This window comes from Odocoileus virginianus, chromosome 15 (genome assembly GCF_023699985.2).
Source record: "Odocoileus virginianus isolate 20LAN1187 ecotype Illinois chromosome 15, Ovbor_1.2, whole genome shotgun sequence".
Lineage (NCBI taxonomy): Eukaryota > Metazoa > Chordata > Mammalia > Artiodactyla > Cervidae > Odocoileus > Odocoileus virginianus.
In genome coordinates this window covers 33,541,623-33,558,634 of record NC_069688.1, presented here as the reverse complement: position 1 = coordinate 33,558,634, position 17,012 = coordinate 33,541,623, and the positions used below count along the sequence as shown (strand labels likewise).

The window sequence follows — 17,012 nt, the reverse complement described above, 5'->3', positions numbered from 1 at the left end:
TCTTTCCCAGCTGAGCCACCTGGGAAGCCCCAAATTTTCCAAGGATGGAAAGAAATAGTAACTCTTCAGTATATACCACAAGGTTGAAATATTTTGATGGATTCTGACTACTAACTTTTCAGCTCTATATTTTATATCAGATTTAAAAGTGAACTTTTCTTGTATTGCATGGAACAATAGATAACAAAAAAAGCTGGATAATGGAATATTTAAGTTAATGACAGCAATCATTTGAATGTATATAGTTCTACTATCTGAATACCTTCCAAATATTTCACATATTGGCACATCTATTTAAAACATCTTTCTAAAATGTATGGGTTGGAAGACATGGAAACTAGCATTTATTGAGTACTTATATTTCAGATACTTCATAAAATACAACTTATTTAAATTTCACAATGGCCTTATCACACTGTTCTCAAACTTTAGTCTATATAAGGACCATCCATAAAGCTTGGTAAAAAGGCAAATCCTCAGGATTCACTAAGCCAAGATTCTGTTTCAGAAAATCTTGAAAGATCTCAGGGATTTAAACCATCTCTCCTTGATACTGCTGATGTAGGTTGTATTTACATGGAACACAATGTGAGAAACACTGCCTCTTTATTATGTGATTCTTTTAGATGAATAAAGTAAAGAAACTTGTCTAAGGTCACCTATTCACAGAAAAAGTGGGTAGAATGTTTTTACTCTTAAAGAATGAGGAAAATGTTAAGAAGTAAGGAAGAAAATAAGAGACCTTGGCATAGACAAGGAATAACCATGGAAATAAGAGATATTGGTAGGGTATTTTGGTTTTGGCAGTAGTGTGTGTGTGTGTGTGTGTGTGACTTGCTCAATTGAGTCTGACTCTTTGCAACCCCATGGACTATAGTCTGCCAGGCTCCTCTGTCCATGGAATTCTCCAGGCAAGAATACTGGAGTTGGTAGCCATTCCCTTCTCCAGGGGATCTTCCTCACCCAGGATTGAACCCTGAACTGCAGGCAAATTCTTTACCATCTGATCCACCAGGGAAGCCCTTTGGCCGACTATCTGGTATTAAATCTACCTCCCATGATAAGCAACTGGACAAAGTATATTAAATAACTATTTGCAGACAGCATTTAACAATTAACACAGGGATCCTGTCATTGAAAGAAGGGAAGCATAAAGGTGAGTGTACCACATTTATCCTAGTTTTGTCCCTGATAAGACTTCCTAAACTATGGCACAGAGAAATAAAGCCCATGAGGATTGGTATTCTTGCTGGGTTGTATAAACAGAGTAAACTTTGGCGCTTCCAATACTCTAGGGTTTGAAGACAGGTTATTATATAGGAAGGGTGCAAAGGTAAGAAGCATCAAAACCCGACAAATTCCTGCTAGAATTCTTGGTTAATTCCTGAATTGCTACAAGGTAAGATTCCAAAGAGTTTAGCAGGGAAAATTCACTGGGAGGTTGGAGCTCTGCAGAGATTTCTGAGGCTGTAAAGTGCTGACAAAAATTTGGATTTCAGGTCCAATCAGGGCAAAGAGATCTTTGGGGACATCTCAGCCTACTAGCTGAAACCATGGGAGAACCATGCTGTAGGAGTAATGACCGTGCACAGGGAGTAAAGTCTACTCTAAAAACTATCATTGGAATTTTGATAGGGATAACATTGACTCTATAGATAGCTTTCGGTAGTACAGACATTTTAGCAATATTCATTCTTCCAATTCATGAGCATGGATCTATCTTTCCATTTAGTTGTGCCTTCTTCAATTTCTTTCAACATAGTCTTGAGGTTTTCAATGTACAGATCTTTCACCTCCTTGGATAAATTCATGTCAAAATTTTCATTTTTACTCTACTGTGAATGAGATTGTTTTCTGTATTTCCTTTTCAGTTAACCCAATGGTATTTTTCACAGAAATAGGAAAGACAATCTTAAAATATATATGGAACCACAAAAAGACTCCAAATAGCCAAAAAAATCTTGGGAAAGAAGAAAGCCAGAGGCATCACATTGCTGATTTCAAACTATATTACTAACTATAGTGAAATAACAGGGTACCAGCATAAAAATAGACACCAGGGCCAAAGGAACAGAACTGAAACCCAGAAATAAATCCATGTATGTATGGTCAATTAATATTTGACAAGGAAGCCAAGAATATTCAATGGGGAAAAAATAGTCTAGAAAAAATGAAGGGGCTTCCCATGGAACTCAGTGGTAAAGAAGCTGCCTGCCAATGTTCAAAATTGGGAAAGGAGTATGACAAGTCTGTATACTGTCACCATGCTTAACTTCTGTACAGATTACATCACACAAAATGCAGAGCTGGATGAATCACAAGCTGGAATCAAGATTGCCAGAAGAACTATCAACAACCTCAGATATGTAGGTGATATCACTCTAATGGCAGAAAGAGGAGAGGAACTAAAGAGCCTCTTAATGAGGGTGAAAGAGGAGAGTAAAAGAGCTGACTTAAAACTCAACATCCAATAAACTTAAGATCATGGTATCTGGTCCCATCACTTTATAGCAAATCAATGGGGAAAAAGTGGAAACAGTACCAGATTTTACTTTCTTGGGCTCCAAAATCACTATAGACGGTGACTGCAGACATGAAATTAAAAGCCACTTGCTCCTTGGAGGGAAAGCTATGACCAACTGAGACAACATATTAAAAAGCAGAGACATTACTCTGCCAACAAAGGTCCTTCAAGTCAAAGCTATGGTTTTCCCAGTAGTCATGTATGGATGTGAGAGTTGGACTATAAGGAAAGCTGCTAGCTAAGTCACTTCAGTTGTGTCCAACTCTTTGCAACCCCATGGATTGTAGCCCACATGGCTACATGGCTACATGGCTACCTGGCTACAGAGAGCCCATGGCTCCTCTGTCCATGGGGTTCTTCAGGCAAGAATACTGGAGTTGGTTTCCATTTCCTTTTCCTAAGGAAAGCTGAGCATCAAAGAATTGATGCTTTTGAACTGTGGTGTTAGAGAAGACTCTTGAGAGTCCCTTGGACTGCAAGGAGATCCAACTAGTCAATTCTAAAGGAAATAAGTTCTGAATATTCATTAAAAGGACTGAAGTTGAAGCTCCAATACTTTGGCCACCTGATGCAAAGACCTGTCTCATTGGAAAAGACCCTGATGCTGGGAAAGATTGAAGGCAGAAGGAGAAGTGGACAACAGAGGATGAGAAGGTTGGATGGTATCACCAACTGGATGGACATGAGTTTGAGCAAGCTCCAGGAGTTGGTGACGGACAGGGAGGCCTGGTGTGCTGCAGTCCATCGGGTCACAAAGAGTTGGACACGACTGAGTGACTGAACTGAATTGAAGGGATTAATATCCAAAACATATAAGGAACTTATGTAACTCAACAACAAAGAAAACGGACAAAGAAAAGCAATCTGGTTTTAGAATGGGTAGAAGAACCAAATAGACACTTTTCCACAGAAAACATACAAATGGCCAATAGGTAGATGAAAAGGTGCTGAACATCACTAATCATCTGAGAAATGCAAATCAAAACTGCATTGAGATGTCACCTCCATTCTATTAGAATTGCTACCATCAGAAAGACAAGATACAACAGTGTTGGTGAAGATGTGGGGGAAAGGGAATCCTTGTGCACTGTGGTAGCAATGTAAATTGGTGCAGCAGCTATGGAAACCAGAATTGAGGCTCCTCAAAAAAAATCAGGACTTCCCTAGTGGCTCAGATGGTAACAAATCTGCCTCATTTGCAGGAGACCCAGGTTTGATCCCTGAGTCAAGAAGATCCCTTGGAGTAGGAAATGGCAACCCACTTCAGTACTCTTGCCTGGAGAATTCCATTGATAGAGGAACCTGGCAGGCTACAGTCCATAGGAGTTGCAGAGAGTCAGATATGACTGAAGCAACTCCACACACACAAGAGGATCTGAAATTAACACAGAAAGAAATGCAATGTGCCATTGTAGTTTCATTCTGTGAACCATAACCATTGATTCTGTGCTCACCAAGGGTAAAGTCTCAGAAGTAGATCCTTTTGAATATAAATAAAGGGCAGAAAACACTGGTCCAGCCTCAGTCAGTGTTACGGTCCAGCCTTAACATCTTGGGGGATAATGCAAATCAAAGAGGGAGAACAGTAGAGGATTATCATAGAATTCTATTTCCAAAATTTACAATTCATGTATCTTATTGACGATCTACATTGAAACTGATGTCCGAAGTGCTACAACAACAAATATTAAATAGACACAGTCCACTCTCCAAAGCTTCCTGTCTAATATGGAGAGAGAAATGCAGTAACAAATAAATGCAATGAGTGTTGAAGGTGACCTAATAGAAATCTAGAAGGTTTCAATGAGACGCAATGGAGAAAATGAGCAATTCTTCCTGGAATGCATCAAAAAATGTGTTCATAGGTGGGGTGACATGACCTCTAAATTTTGAAAGATGAGAGGCTATTTGCCAGTGGCCATGAAGGAGCAAAGCATGTCAGGCAGTAGACGGGAAGGGTATAGGTCAGACAAACAGTATTCATAATTTGGGAGTGAATGTGGCACCATGTGTGAGATGAAGCATGGTTAAAGGGATGCTGGGGAAGTCCACAGAGGACACACTACTGAGAATACTCGATGCCACATATAAGATACAGGATCTGGTTTTATTGGCAAAAACTGCCATTACTTAGTCCAAATCTTCTTCAAATGAAAAAATAAATGTAGCCAAGCCCTACTAGATCTGTGCTAATATGGTAGTCATAAAGCACATATGGCTATTTAAATTTAAATCTAATAAAATTTAAAATTCACCTTGGCTCCACTAGCTAAATTTGAAATATTCTAAGACATATGTAGCTAGTGGCTAGTCGACTTGACAGCACACTCAGAGGCTTGACAAAACCTAAGTTTGTCTTTCACTCAAGTAAAGACCAAAACAGGAGTTCTAGATAAGAGGCAATGGGAGTTTGATGATCACAGTCATTCAAAATCCAAGCTAACAGAATCTCTGCTATCTTCAAAATGCAGTTTTCTAAATCATACTAAGCAGCAAAATGTACAGATTAGATTGGGAAGACCATTGGAGGGTCTTGTGAAAGATTTTATGGATCAGAACTATAGGAAATACATATTCCTCCTGTTAACATCTTATTGACTAGAAAAAAAACTCAGTGTTATGGGCTTCCCTAGAGACTTGGACAGTAAAGAATCTGCCTGAAATGCAGGAGACCCGAGTTCAATCCCTGGGTCAGGAAGATCCCTTGGAGAAGGTAATGGCTACCTACTCTAGTATTCTTGCCTGGAGAATTCCATGGACAGAGGAGGCTGGCAGGCTATAATCCATGGGGCTGCAAAGAGCTGGACACGACTGAGCAGCTAACACTATGCCTTGTTCATCACTAACACTATGGGCATAGGAAGGCTGGAAAACAGTATAGCTGGAATCCCAGAAACAAAGGAAACACACCTGAAGATTTGACTACAATCTCAGTCATTCCTTGATAACTCGAGGTCTTCATTATTAATTGTAACCATTATACTGTGCTCTGATGCTCAATGAGGCCATATTTACCTATAGGTGCCTGTCCTTATACTAAACGCCTCCAGGCTCTGGGTTTTACAGAGTAATTCTCTACCTTCTGCTTCACTGTGAATCATAGTCACCATCATGGTTACTTGTTTCCCCACTCTTGCGCTTTTAGTCTAGATGAGACAAAATATTCCTTTTAAAAATACAGATATTAAAAAAAATACAGATATACAGACTGAGCACGCACACGAATAATACTGGAGTAGGCTGCTATTTTCTCCTCCAGGGGATCTTCCCTTTCCAGGGATCGAATCCACCTCCTGCACTGCAGGCGGATTCTTCACCGCTGAGCCACTGGGGAAGCCCACCAACTTCATTACCTTTATCAGTTTGAGATCTACAGAAAACAGACTCCTGGTTAATTCAAGTATTGTTCTTTATATATCTGACCATTATAAAAGACATTTATAGAGCACGCCTTTTTCCAGACTATTAACTGATATTTGTTCTACTACACAGGATTTTTTATGTAATAAATACCATCTATGGCCCAGAGTGGAAGAACATTATTTATGAACTAACCTTTGGCCTTTCAGTAATGCTAATATACCTATGATAGCCAGAGGCCTTTACCAAACTTGTAATCTAAAAATGCTGAACAGTTTAAAAAAAAAAAAAAAACCTTCTCTAGAAGGAACAGGAATAGAACACTGACAACATCTACTTAATATTTTAAAATAGCATTTATTGATAATCGACTATATGCCATGAATTGTTCTAGGCACTAAGGAAATAGTAATACACAATCCAGAAAATGTCCCAGCTCAGAGGACTATAAACATCTGGCAAAGATCATATAGGCCTTGGTTCACAGAGGAGTTTACTGAAAAAAAAAAAAAAAAAAAAAAAAACCCACAAAAAACAAAACAACAAACCTATAAGTAAATATTGGGTTGGCCAAAAAGTTCATTCAGGTTTTTCTGGGCCATCCTATGGAAAAACTCAAAAGAACTGTTTGGCCAATCCAATATTAAAACAGATAAGAGTTAAGTAAACTAAGTTGGTTTTTTTTTTTTTTTTTTTTTACTTTTTATTTATTTTGCATTGGGGTGTAGCCAATTAACAATGCTTTGATAGTTTCAGGTGAACAGTGAAGGGACTCAGCCATGCAGATACATGCATTCATTCTCCCCCAAACACCCCTATCATCGAGGCTGCCACATAACATTGAGCAGAGTTCCCTGTGCTATATAATAGGTTCTTGTTGGTTATCTATTTTATTTATATCAGAATAATTTTACACAAATCTATGACTATGCTAAGAAACAGACCCAGAGGAAGAAAAACATTTACTAAGGACACAAGTATATTATTGAGAAACCAAGTATACTTAACATTGAAATCATAATTTTCAGCAGATAAACACTTACATCTAAGTGAACAAAACTGATATATTCCATTTACCAACTTGAAATATTCAAATATGTGACACATTCTGTGGCAAACTCACCCTGATGCTGGGAAAGATTGAGGGCAGGAGAAGGGGGCAACAGAGGATGAGATGGTTGGATGGCATCACCCACTCAATGGACATGAGTTTGAGCAAAGTCTGGGAGATGGTGATGGACAGGGAAGCCTGGCATGCTGCTGTCCACGAGGTTGCAAAGAGCTGGACTTAGCAGCTGAACAACATCCCACATCCTAAGAGGCCAATCCAAATGTGCTATTCAAAATCACACTCCAATATAGGCTCAAGTTCTACAGTGGATGAACAGTTGGTAACATTTGCTCTCAAATGTTGGTGAGGAGCCATGAAGTCTGGGTTGTGTCCTAATGCAAGTGTTTGTGCAGTTCCAAACCACCTCTTGAGCCCATTCACATAGAGAATCAGAAGTGTTTCCACTCAGACAAAGGTCCATGTAAGGATATCAATACTCCTTCTAGCATATCAAGTAAAAGAGCAGGTAGGTTGATTTTCTTTTTTAATTATGAACACTCCACCATTTGAATAGTATGCATATCAACTCTACCATAAATTAAATTTTCAGTTTTAATAAATATGACATCATGCAGTATATAGACATTATGTGGTCTATTTTATAGAATGTAAGGCTTATTTCACTCAGTATAATTTTTTACATATATTCACATTTTCTCATGTACCAATAATTCATTTCTTTTTAGACAGAGAGATACAGTACATATTATATAAATATCCCATAATTTCTTTATCCATTCTCATATAGGTGAACAGTTGAGACATTTTGGGGCAAATATGAATAAAGCTATTGTGAACATTATTATACACGCTCTTTTTGTTAACATACTTTTATGTCTGTTGGGTAAATATCTATCTGGAAGTGGAGTTGCTGAGTCATAGAATTTGTACATGATTAGTTTCATGTGAAATTGCCAGGCCATTTTCCAAAGTGATGGAAAATTATGGGAATCCTACCAACAATGTAAAAGAGTTTCATTTGTTCCACATCCTCACCAAGATTTGGTGTTTATAGTCCTTAATTTTAGCCATTCTAGTAGGTGTTCAGTGGTTTGTTTTTTAAATTTTATTTTATTTTTTCCCCAATTATTTTTATTAGTTGGAGGCTAATTACTTTACAATATTGTAGTGGTTTTTGCCATATATTGACTTGAATCAGCCATGGATTTACATGTGTTCCCCATCCTGAACCCCCCTCCCACCTCCCTACCCATCCCATCCCTCTGGGTCTTCCCACTGCACCAGCCCCAAGCACTTGTCTCATGCATCCAACCTGGGCTGGTGGTCTGTTTCACACTTGATAATATACATGTTTCGATGCTGTTCTCTCAGATCATCCCACCCTCGCTTTCTCCCATAGAGTCCAAAAGTCTGTTCTACACATCTGTGTCTCTTTTTCTGTCTTGCATATAGGGTCATCATTACCATCTTTCTAAATTCCATATATATGCATTAGTATACTATATTTTTTACAATTTTAATTTTCATAATGTGGTGAATGATGTTGAACAGATTTTCATATGACTATAGGTTATTCATATATCTTCTTTCGTGAAATGTCTTTTCAAACATTTTACCTTGGGTTAGTTGTTTATTTTATTATTGAGTTTTGTGAACTCTATGTATATCTTGAATTTCAGCCTTTTGTCAAACAAGTATGTATATATTTTATGGTGGTATAGTTAATGTACAATATTATGTAAGTTATAGGTATATATGTTGTGTTGTTAGATACTCAGTTGTGTCCAACTCTTTGCAACCCCATGGACTGTAGCCTGCCAGGCTTCTCTGTCCTTGGGATTCTCCAGACAAGAATACTGGAGTGGTGCTCGCTTTGGCAGCACATATACTAAAATTGGAATGATACAGAGAAGATTACCATGGCCCCTGCGCAAGGATGACAAATGACGCAAATTCGTGAAGCGTTCCATATTTTTACAATGGAAAAAAGACAACCTCTTTAACAAGTGGTGTTGGGAAAACTGGTCAACCACTTGTAAAAGAATGAAACTAGAACACTTTCTAACACCATACACAGAAATAAACTCAAAACGGATTAAAGATCTAAATGTAAGCCCAGAAACTATAAAACTCCTACTAGAGGAGAACATCGGCAAAACACTCCCCGACATAAACCACAGCAGGATCCTCTATGACCCACATCCCAGAATATTAGGAACAAAAGCAAAAATAAACAAATGGGACCTAATGAAACTTAAAAGCTTCTACACAACAAAGGAAACTATAAGCAAGGTGAAAAGACAGCCCTCAGATTGGGAGAAAATAATAGCAAACAAAGCAACAAACAAAGGATTAATCTCAAAAATACACAAGCAACTCCTCCAGCTCAACTCCAGAAAAAGAAATGACCCAATCAAAAAATGGGCCAAAGAACTAAACAGACATTTCTCCAAGGAAGACATACAGATGGCAAAAAAACACATGAAAAGATGCTCAACATCACTCATTATCAGAGAAATGCAAATCAAAACCACAATGAGGTACCATTACACGCCAGTCAGGATGGCTGCTACCCAAAAGTCTACAAGCAATAAATGCTGGAGAGGGTGTGGAGAAAAGGGAACCCTCTTACACTGTTGGAGGGAATGCAAACTAGTACAGCCGCTATGGAAAACAGTGTGGAGATTTCTTAGAAAACTGGAAATAGCACTGCCATATGACCCAGCAATCCCACTTCTGGGCATACACACCAAGGAAACCAGATCTGAAAGAGACACGTGCACCCCAATGTTCATTGCAGCACTGTTTATAATAGCCAGGACATGGAAGCAACCTAGATGCCCATCAGCAGATGAATGGATAAAGAAGCTGTGGTACATATACACCATGGAATATCACTCAGCCATTAAAAAGAATTCATTTGAATCAGTTCTAATGAGATGGATGAAACTGGAGCCCATTATACAGAGTGAAGTAAGCCAGAAAGATAAAGACCATTACAGTATACTAACACATATATATGAAATTTAGAAAGATGGTAACGATAACCCTATATGCAAAACAGAAAAAGAGACACAGATGTATAGAACAGACTTTTGGACTCTGTGGGAGAAGGCGAGGGTGGGATGTTTCAAGAGAATAGCATTGAAACATGTATATTATCTAGGGTGAAACAGATCACCAGCCCAGGTTGGATGCATGAGACAAGTGCTCGGACCTGGTGCACTGGGGAGACCCAGAGGGATCGGGTGGAGAGGGAGGTGGGAGGGGGGATCGGGATGGGGAATACATGTATATCCATGGCTGATTCATGTCAATGTATAACGAGAACCACTGCAATATTGTGGAGTGACTGGCCTCCAACTAATAAAAAATTTAAAAAAAAAAAAAAAAAAGAATACTGGAGTGGGTTGTCATTCCCTTCCCCAGGGGATCTTCCCGACCTAGGGATCAAACCTGGGTTTCCCTCATTGCAGGCAGATTCTTTCTGGCCTGAATTACCATGAAAGCCCCACAGGTATACAGTGATTCACCTCTTTAAAGGTTATACTCCATTTTTAGTTATTATAAAATAATGGCTGTATTCCCTGTGCTATACAATATATCCTTGTAGTTTATTTATTTTATACATAATGTTTTTGTGTCTTAATCTCCTACCCCTATCTGGTCCCCCCCACTGGTAACCATTAGTATACTCTCTATACCTGTGAGTCTGTTTCTTTTTTGTTATATTCACTAGTTTATTTTTTTAGATTTGATAAGTGATATCATACAGATGACTTATTCCATTTAGCATAATACCTTCCAAGTTCATTTATGTGGTTGCAAATAGCAAAATCTCATTATTTTTGCATGGTTGAGTGGTAGGTACTCCAAACATATATATGCAAATACTTATACACACTGGGGTGCATGTATCTTTTTGAATTAGTGTTTTCATGTTTCATTTCTTCCAGATGTATACCAAGGAGTGAAATTTATGGGTCGTATGGCAGTTCTATTTTAAGTTCTTTGAGAAATCTCCATACTGTTTTCCATAGTGGCTGCATTACTTTACATTCCCATTAACAGTATACGAGAGTTGCCTTTTCTCTACATCCTTGCCAAAATTTGTTATTTGTATTCTTTTTAATGATAGTCATTCTGATAGATGTCAGACAATATCTCATTGTGGTTTAATTTTCATTTCTCTGATGATTAGTTACGTTGAGAATTTTTTCATGTGCCTGTTGGCCATCTGTATGTCTTCTTTGGAAAACTGTCTACTCACGTTTTCTGCCAATTTTTTAATTGGGTTGTTTGTTTTCTGATGTTGCATTATATGATCAAAGAGATATTTTCTCATTAATTTCTCCAAGCCTGTCACTTACCTATTCATATTATTAATAATGTCTTTTGATGAGTATTTTAATTTTGATGCAGTTTAATTTATTGATATTTTTCTTATGGTTATTTCTTTCTATTACTGATTACATATGATGCCTTTACATATGCCTAAATCGTTAATATATTCTTCTATTTTTTCCTCTAAGAGCTTTCTGGTTTTAGCTTTAATATCTAGGGCTATTTCTAATTTATTTTTGTATATGACATGCAGCAAGAATTATAGTTCATTTTTTTCCAATATAGCTTTCTATTCATTCTACTACCATTTGTTGAATTCCACTGGACACTATCAGCAATTTTCTCAAACTTTAAATGCCATTGTACATATAGGTAATAATATTGTAGTGAGTACTTAAAACTTCGTTAAGAGGATAATCTCATGTTAAGTGTTATTACCACAATAAAGAAAAAAACACATAAAAATCATATAACTATACAAGTAGGAGTCCATTCCTGAGCTATCTGTTCTGTTCTGCTGATTATTTGTAACTCTTAAGGCCTCTACTACAGTCTCTGATCACTGTGGCTTTAAGGTCACTTTGCCCCAGGTTCTTTCTTTGCTTCACTCTGCTCTTTTTTTAATCTAGCTTCTTACGGTGAAGATTTTGAAAAGTAATTTTAGATACAAATATTAAAACGATAAATTCTATGGCTATCATGAATAAGTCTACAAACAATAAATGGTGTTGAGGATGTGGAGAGAAGGGAACTCTCTTCACTGTTGGTGGGAATGTAAATCGGTGCAGCTACTATGGAAAACAGCATGGAGGGTCCTTTAAAAACTAAAAATAGAGAAACCATACTATCCAGCAAACGAACTCATAGGCATATATCCAGAAAAGGTGAAAACTCTAATTTGAAAGATTTGTTGTTTAGTTGCTAAATCACGTCAGACTCCTTCGCGACGCTATGGACTGTAGCCCACCAGGCTCTTCTGTCCATGGGATTTCCCAGGCAAGAATACTTGAGTGGGTTGCCATTTCCTTCTCCAAGGGATCTTCCCGACTCTGGGATTGAACCCAAGTCTCCTGCATTGACAAGCAGATTCTTTACCACTGAGCCGCCAGGGAAGCCCCAGTTTGAAAGACACACGCACCGCAATGCTGTCAGCAGCACTATTTACACTAGTGTTAGTCACTCAGTCGTGTCTGACTCTTTGCAACCCCATGGACTGTAGCCCACCAGCCTCCTCTGTCCATGGGGTTTCCCAGGCAAGAATACTGGAGTGGGTTGCCATTCCATTCTCCAGGGAATCTTCCCTACCCAGAGATCGAACCCGTATCTCCCACACTGCAGGCAAACTCTTTACCATCTGAGCTACCAGGGAGATCTATTTACAATAGCTGTCATGAAAACAAGTGCCCAGCAACAGATGACTGGTTTAAAAAGATGTGATAATATATACACAAAGAAACATTACTGAGCATAAAAAAGAATAAAATATTGCCATTTGCAGCAACATGGATGGACCTAGAGAATATCATACTAAGTGAAGTAAGTCAGGCAGAGAAAGACAAAATTACATGATATGTGTAAAATCTAAAAAAATAGCACAAGTTAATCTATATACAAAACAGACACTGACTCACAGAAACAGAAAACAAACCTATGGTTACCAAATGGTAAAGGGATGGGGGAAAAATAAATTAGGGGTTCAGTTCAGTTGCTCAGTCATGTCCAACTCTGCGCGACCCCATGGACTGCAGCACACTAGGCTTCCCTGTCCATTACCAACTCCTGGAGCTTGCTCAAACTCATGTCCATCCAGTTGGTGATGTCATCCAACTATCTCATCCTCTGTTGTCCCCTTCTCCCTCTGCCTTCAATCTTTCCCAGCATTAGAGTCTTTTCCAAAGAGTCAGCTCTTCACATCAAGTGGCCAAAGTACTGGAGTGTTGGATTTCTATCTGTCTTTTGGATTTTTTCTCTCTTTGCCACACCCTCCTTTTCTTTTTCCTTTGTTCTTTTTGCCTGCACATTTTGGCTTATTTAAATATTTTACAGAGTTTCATTTTAATTTATCTATTGACTTTCATTTAGAGCTCTTTTTTCCCTAGACTTCTTTGTTTACTATTTCCTCTGTCATCTTAATTCTGCAGTTAGGCTATCCAGTGAATTTTTATGTGAGATAATATAGTATTCATTTTTGTAATTTGAATTCGGTTTCTTTTTGTAACTTTTCTCCTGAGATGTTCAATCTTTCCCTTCAGTATAAGCATAATAATAATGGCCTCTTTAGAGTACTTGTCTGCTAACTCCAATATCTAGGTCATCCATTGATTGTCTTTTCTCTTAAGAATAGACCATATTTTCCTTATTCATTTTACATCACAAATATGTTTAGTTGTATCCTGGACATAATGAATATTATGTTGAGGATTCTCTGGATTCCATACTTGCCTAAAAATACTGTTGATATTTTTATTTTAGTAGGAAACTAGCTTGATTAGATTCAAATGTGAACTCTACCTTTTGGGCAGTAATTTAAATCTCAGTTTCTTATTTTTCTTAGCTGGGCTGATTGAAGTCTGGCTTCGCCATACACATGGTCCATGGGTAGCCAGAGATTTCGAACTAGTTTATATAGAGAACTTGAATAGCTTCTGCCCTACCTCTCTGCCCCAGTTTTCTCTTTGTGAAATTCCTATCTTGCTTTCCAGTGGTCATAACTGCCTTAAATTCTATGCTCTGGTTCTTCAAAATAGGAAAACTGCAAATTTTCTTTTCTTACATATTTTGAAATTAATTTTTACTGGAGAATAGTTGGTTTACTATGTTGTGTTAGTTTCTTCTGTTTAGCAAAGTGAATCAGTTACACGTATACACAGACACACTCTCTTTTAGACTCTTTTCCCATGTAGTCACTACAGAGCACTGACTAGAATTCCCTGTGCTATGTACAGTACGTCCCTGCAAGTTATCTGTTCTACATTTAGTAGTGTGAACACGTCAAGCCTCAGTCTCCCACTTTGTCCTTTCTCCTTTCCCCCCTTGGCAACCACATTGTTTTATACATCTGTGACTCTGTTTTGTAAATAAGCTCATTTTTACCATTCTTTAAGATATCACATATAAGTGATACCATATGATATTTGTCTTTGTCTGTCTGACTTCACTCAACTATGACAATCTCTAGGCCATCCATGTTGCTGCCAATGGCATTATTTCACACTCTTCTGTGGCTGAGTAACATTCCATTATATATATACCACATCTTTATCCATTTATCATCAATGGATAGGACATTTAGATTGTTTCAATGTCTTAGCTATTGTAAATAGTGTTGCAATGAACACTGGGGTGCCTATATCTTTTCAAATTATGGTTTTCTCCATATATATGAAAAATGTCAGTTAATTTTAAGGCAATTCAACAAGTAGAATTACTAGTTTAATAGTTTACCTTCAACACAAAACTTTTTCAAAGAAACAGAACTGAATTAAGAGTCAGAAGACTTGAGCCCATCAATTTTACAGAAAGTGTTATATTTGCAAATTTTGCCTGTAAAATGATTTTATGTTTCCTATATATAGGAATTAAACTGTGAATTGTCTGAGGAGGCTTTACAAATAGCTGAGGAAGGAAGAGAAGCTAAAAGCAAGGGAGAAAGGGAAAGATATACCTAACTGAAGGCAGAATTACAGAGAATAGCAAAGATAAGAAGATAAGAAGGCCTCCTTAAATGAAAATTGCGAAGAAGTAGAGGAAAACAATACAATGGGAAAGACTAGAGATTTCTTCAAGAAAACTGGAGATATCAAGGGAGCATTTCATGTAAGGATGAGCATGGTAAAGGACTGAAATGGTAAGAATCTAACAGAAGAAGAATTGATAAAGAAAATGCAGAATAATACACAGAAGAACTATGCTTAAAAAGTCTTAATGACCAGGAAAGACATCATAGTGTGGTCACTCACCTAGAGCCAGACATCCTGGTGTGTGAAGTCAAGTGGAAGCATTGCTGCAAACAAAGCTAGTGGAGGAGATGGAATTCTAACTGAGTTGTTTCAAATCCTAAAAGATGATGCTGTTAAAGTGCTACACTCAATATATGCACAAATTTGGAAAACTCAGCAGTGGAACAGGACTAAAAAAGGTCAGTTTTCATTCCAATCCCAAAGAAGGGGAATGCCAAAGAATGTTCAAACTACCATACAATTGTGTGTATTCCTCATGCTAGTAAGGTTATACTCAAAATCCTTCAAGGTAGCCTTCCACAGTACGTGAACTGAGAGCTTCCAGATGTAGAAGTTGGATTTAGAAAAGGCAGAGGAACCAGAGATCAAATAGCTAACATTCATTGGATCATAGAGAAAGCAAGGGAATTCCAGAAAAACATCTACTTCTGCTTCACTGACTGCATGAAAGCCTTTGATTGTGTGGATCACAATAAATTGTGGAAAATTCTAAAAGAGATGGGAATGCCAGACCACCTTACCTGTCTCCTGAGAAATCTGCATGTAGATCAAAAGCAGCAGTTAGAACTGGACATGAAACAACAGACTAGTTCAAAATTGGGAAAGGAGTACATCAAGGCTGTATATTGTCACCCCGTTTACTTAACTTATATGATATGCAGAGTACATCATGCAAAATGCTAAGCTGGATAAATCACAAGATGGAATCAAGATTGCCAGGAGAATTATCAACTACCTCAGATATGCAGATGATACCACTCTAATGGCAAAAAGTGAAGAGAACTAAAAACCCTCCTAATGAGGGTTAAAGAGGAGAGTAAAAATGCTGGCTTAAAACTCAGTATTCAAAAAACTAAGATCATGACATCCAGTCCCATCACTTCATAGCAAATAGAAGGGGGAAAAGCATAAAAAGTGACAGATTTTATTCTCTTGGGCTCCAAAATCACTGCAGACAGTGATTGCAGCCATGAAATTAGAAGTTGCTTACTCCTTAGAGGGGAAGTTATGACAAACCTAGACATTGTAGTAAAAAGCAGAGAGGGCACTTTGCTGACAAAGGTCTATATAGTCAAAGCTATGGTTTTTCCAGTAGTCATGTACAGATGTGACAGCTGGACCATAAAAAAGACAGCACTGAAGAAATGATGCTTTCAAACTGTGGTGTTGGAGAAGACTCTTGAGAGTCCCTTGGACAACAAGGAGATCAAACCAGTCAATCCTAAAGGAAATCAGTCCTGAATATTCATTGGAAGGACTGATGCTGAAGCTCCAATACTTTGGTTTACTGATGGGAAGAGCTGACTCATCAGAAAAGACCCTGATTCTAGAAATTATTGAAGGTAAAGGAGAAGAGGGTGATAGTAGATGAGATGGTTAGATAGCATCACCAACTCAATGGTGACTGATTTGAGCAAACTCTGGGAGATAGTGAAGGACAAGGAAGACTGGTGTGCTGCAGTCCATGGGGTTGCAAAGAGTAGGACACAACTTAGTGACTGAACAACAACAAATGCATAAATTATAAGATGTTATATACATTTAAAACAGTTTCATAAGATTCCTTTTCCTTTCTTCCTTCCTTTCTTTTTAAAAAAAAACATAATGAAAACATTGCCCTTTATTTTATCTGCTGCATAACTTTTTCAGGACCAGAAAAAAAAGCATTAATGTTCTGCTAAAATTTTAGACTGTTTTGTTGTGTTGGTGCTCTTGCAGTTTTAACTCAACAGTACTAAATCACTCTCCCTTT

At 37.8% G+C, this 17,012-nt stretch overlaps 1 non-coding gene across 1 annotated transcript; it reads left to right on the top strand.

Annotated features, from left to right (window-relative positions):
- Positions 1-8,820: 8,820 nt before the first annotated feature.
- On the top strand, positions 8,821-8,932 carry LOC139038555 (U6 spliceosomal RNA). Its single transcript, XR_011491595.1, has one exon. It is a non-coding gene; the product is annotated as a U6 spliceosomal RNA (small nuclear RNA).
- Positions 8,933-17,012: the final 8,080 nt, after the last annotated feature.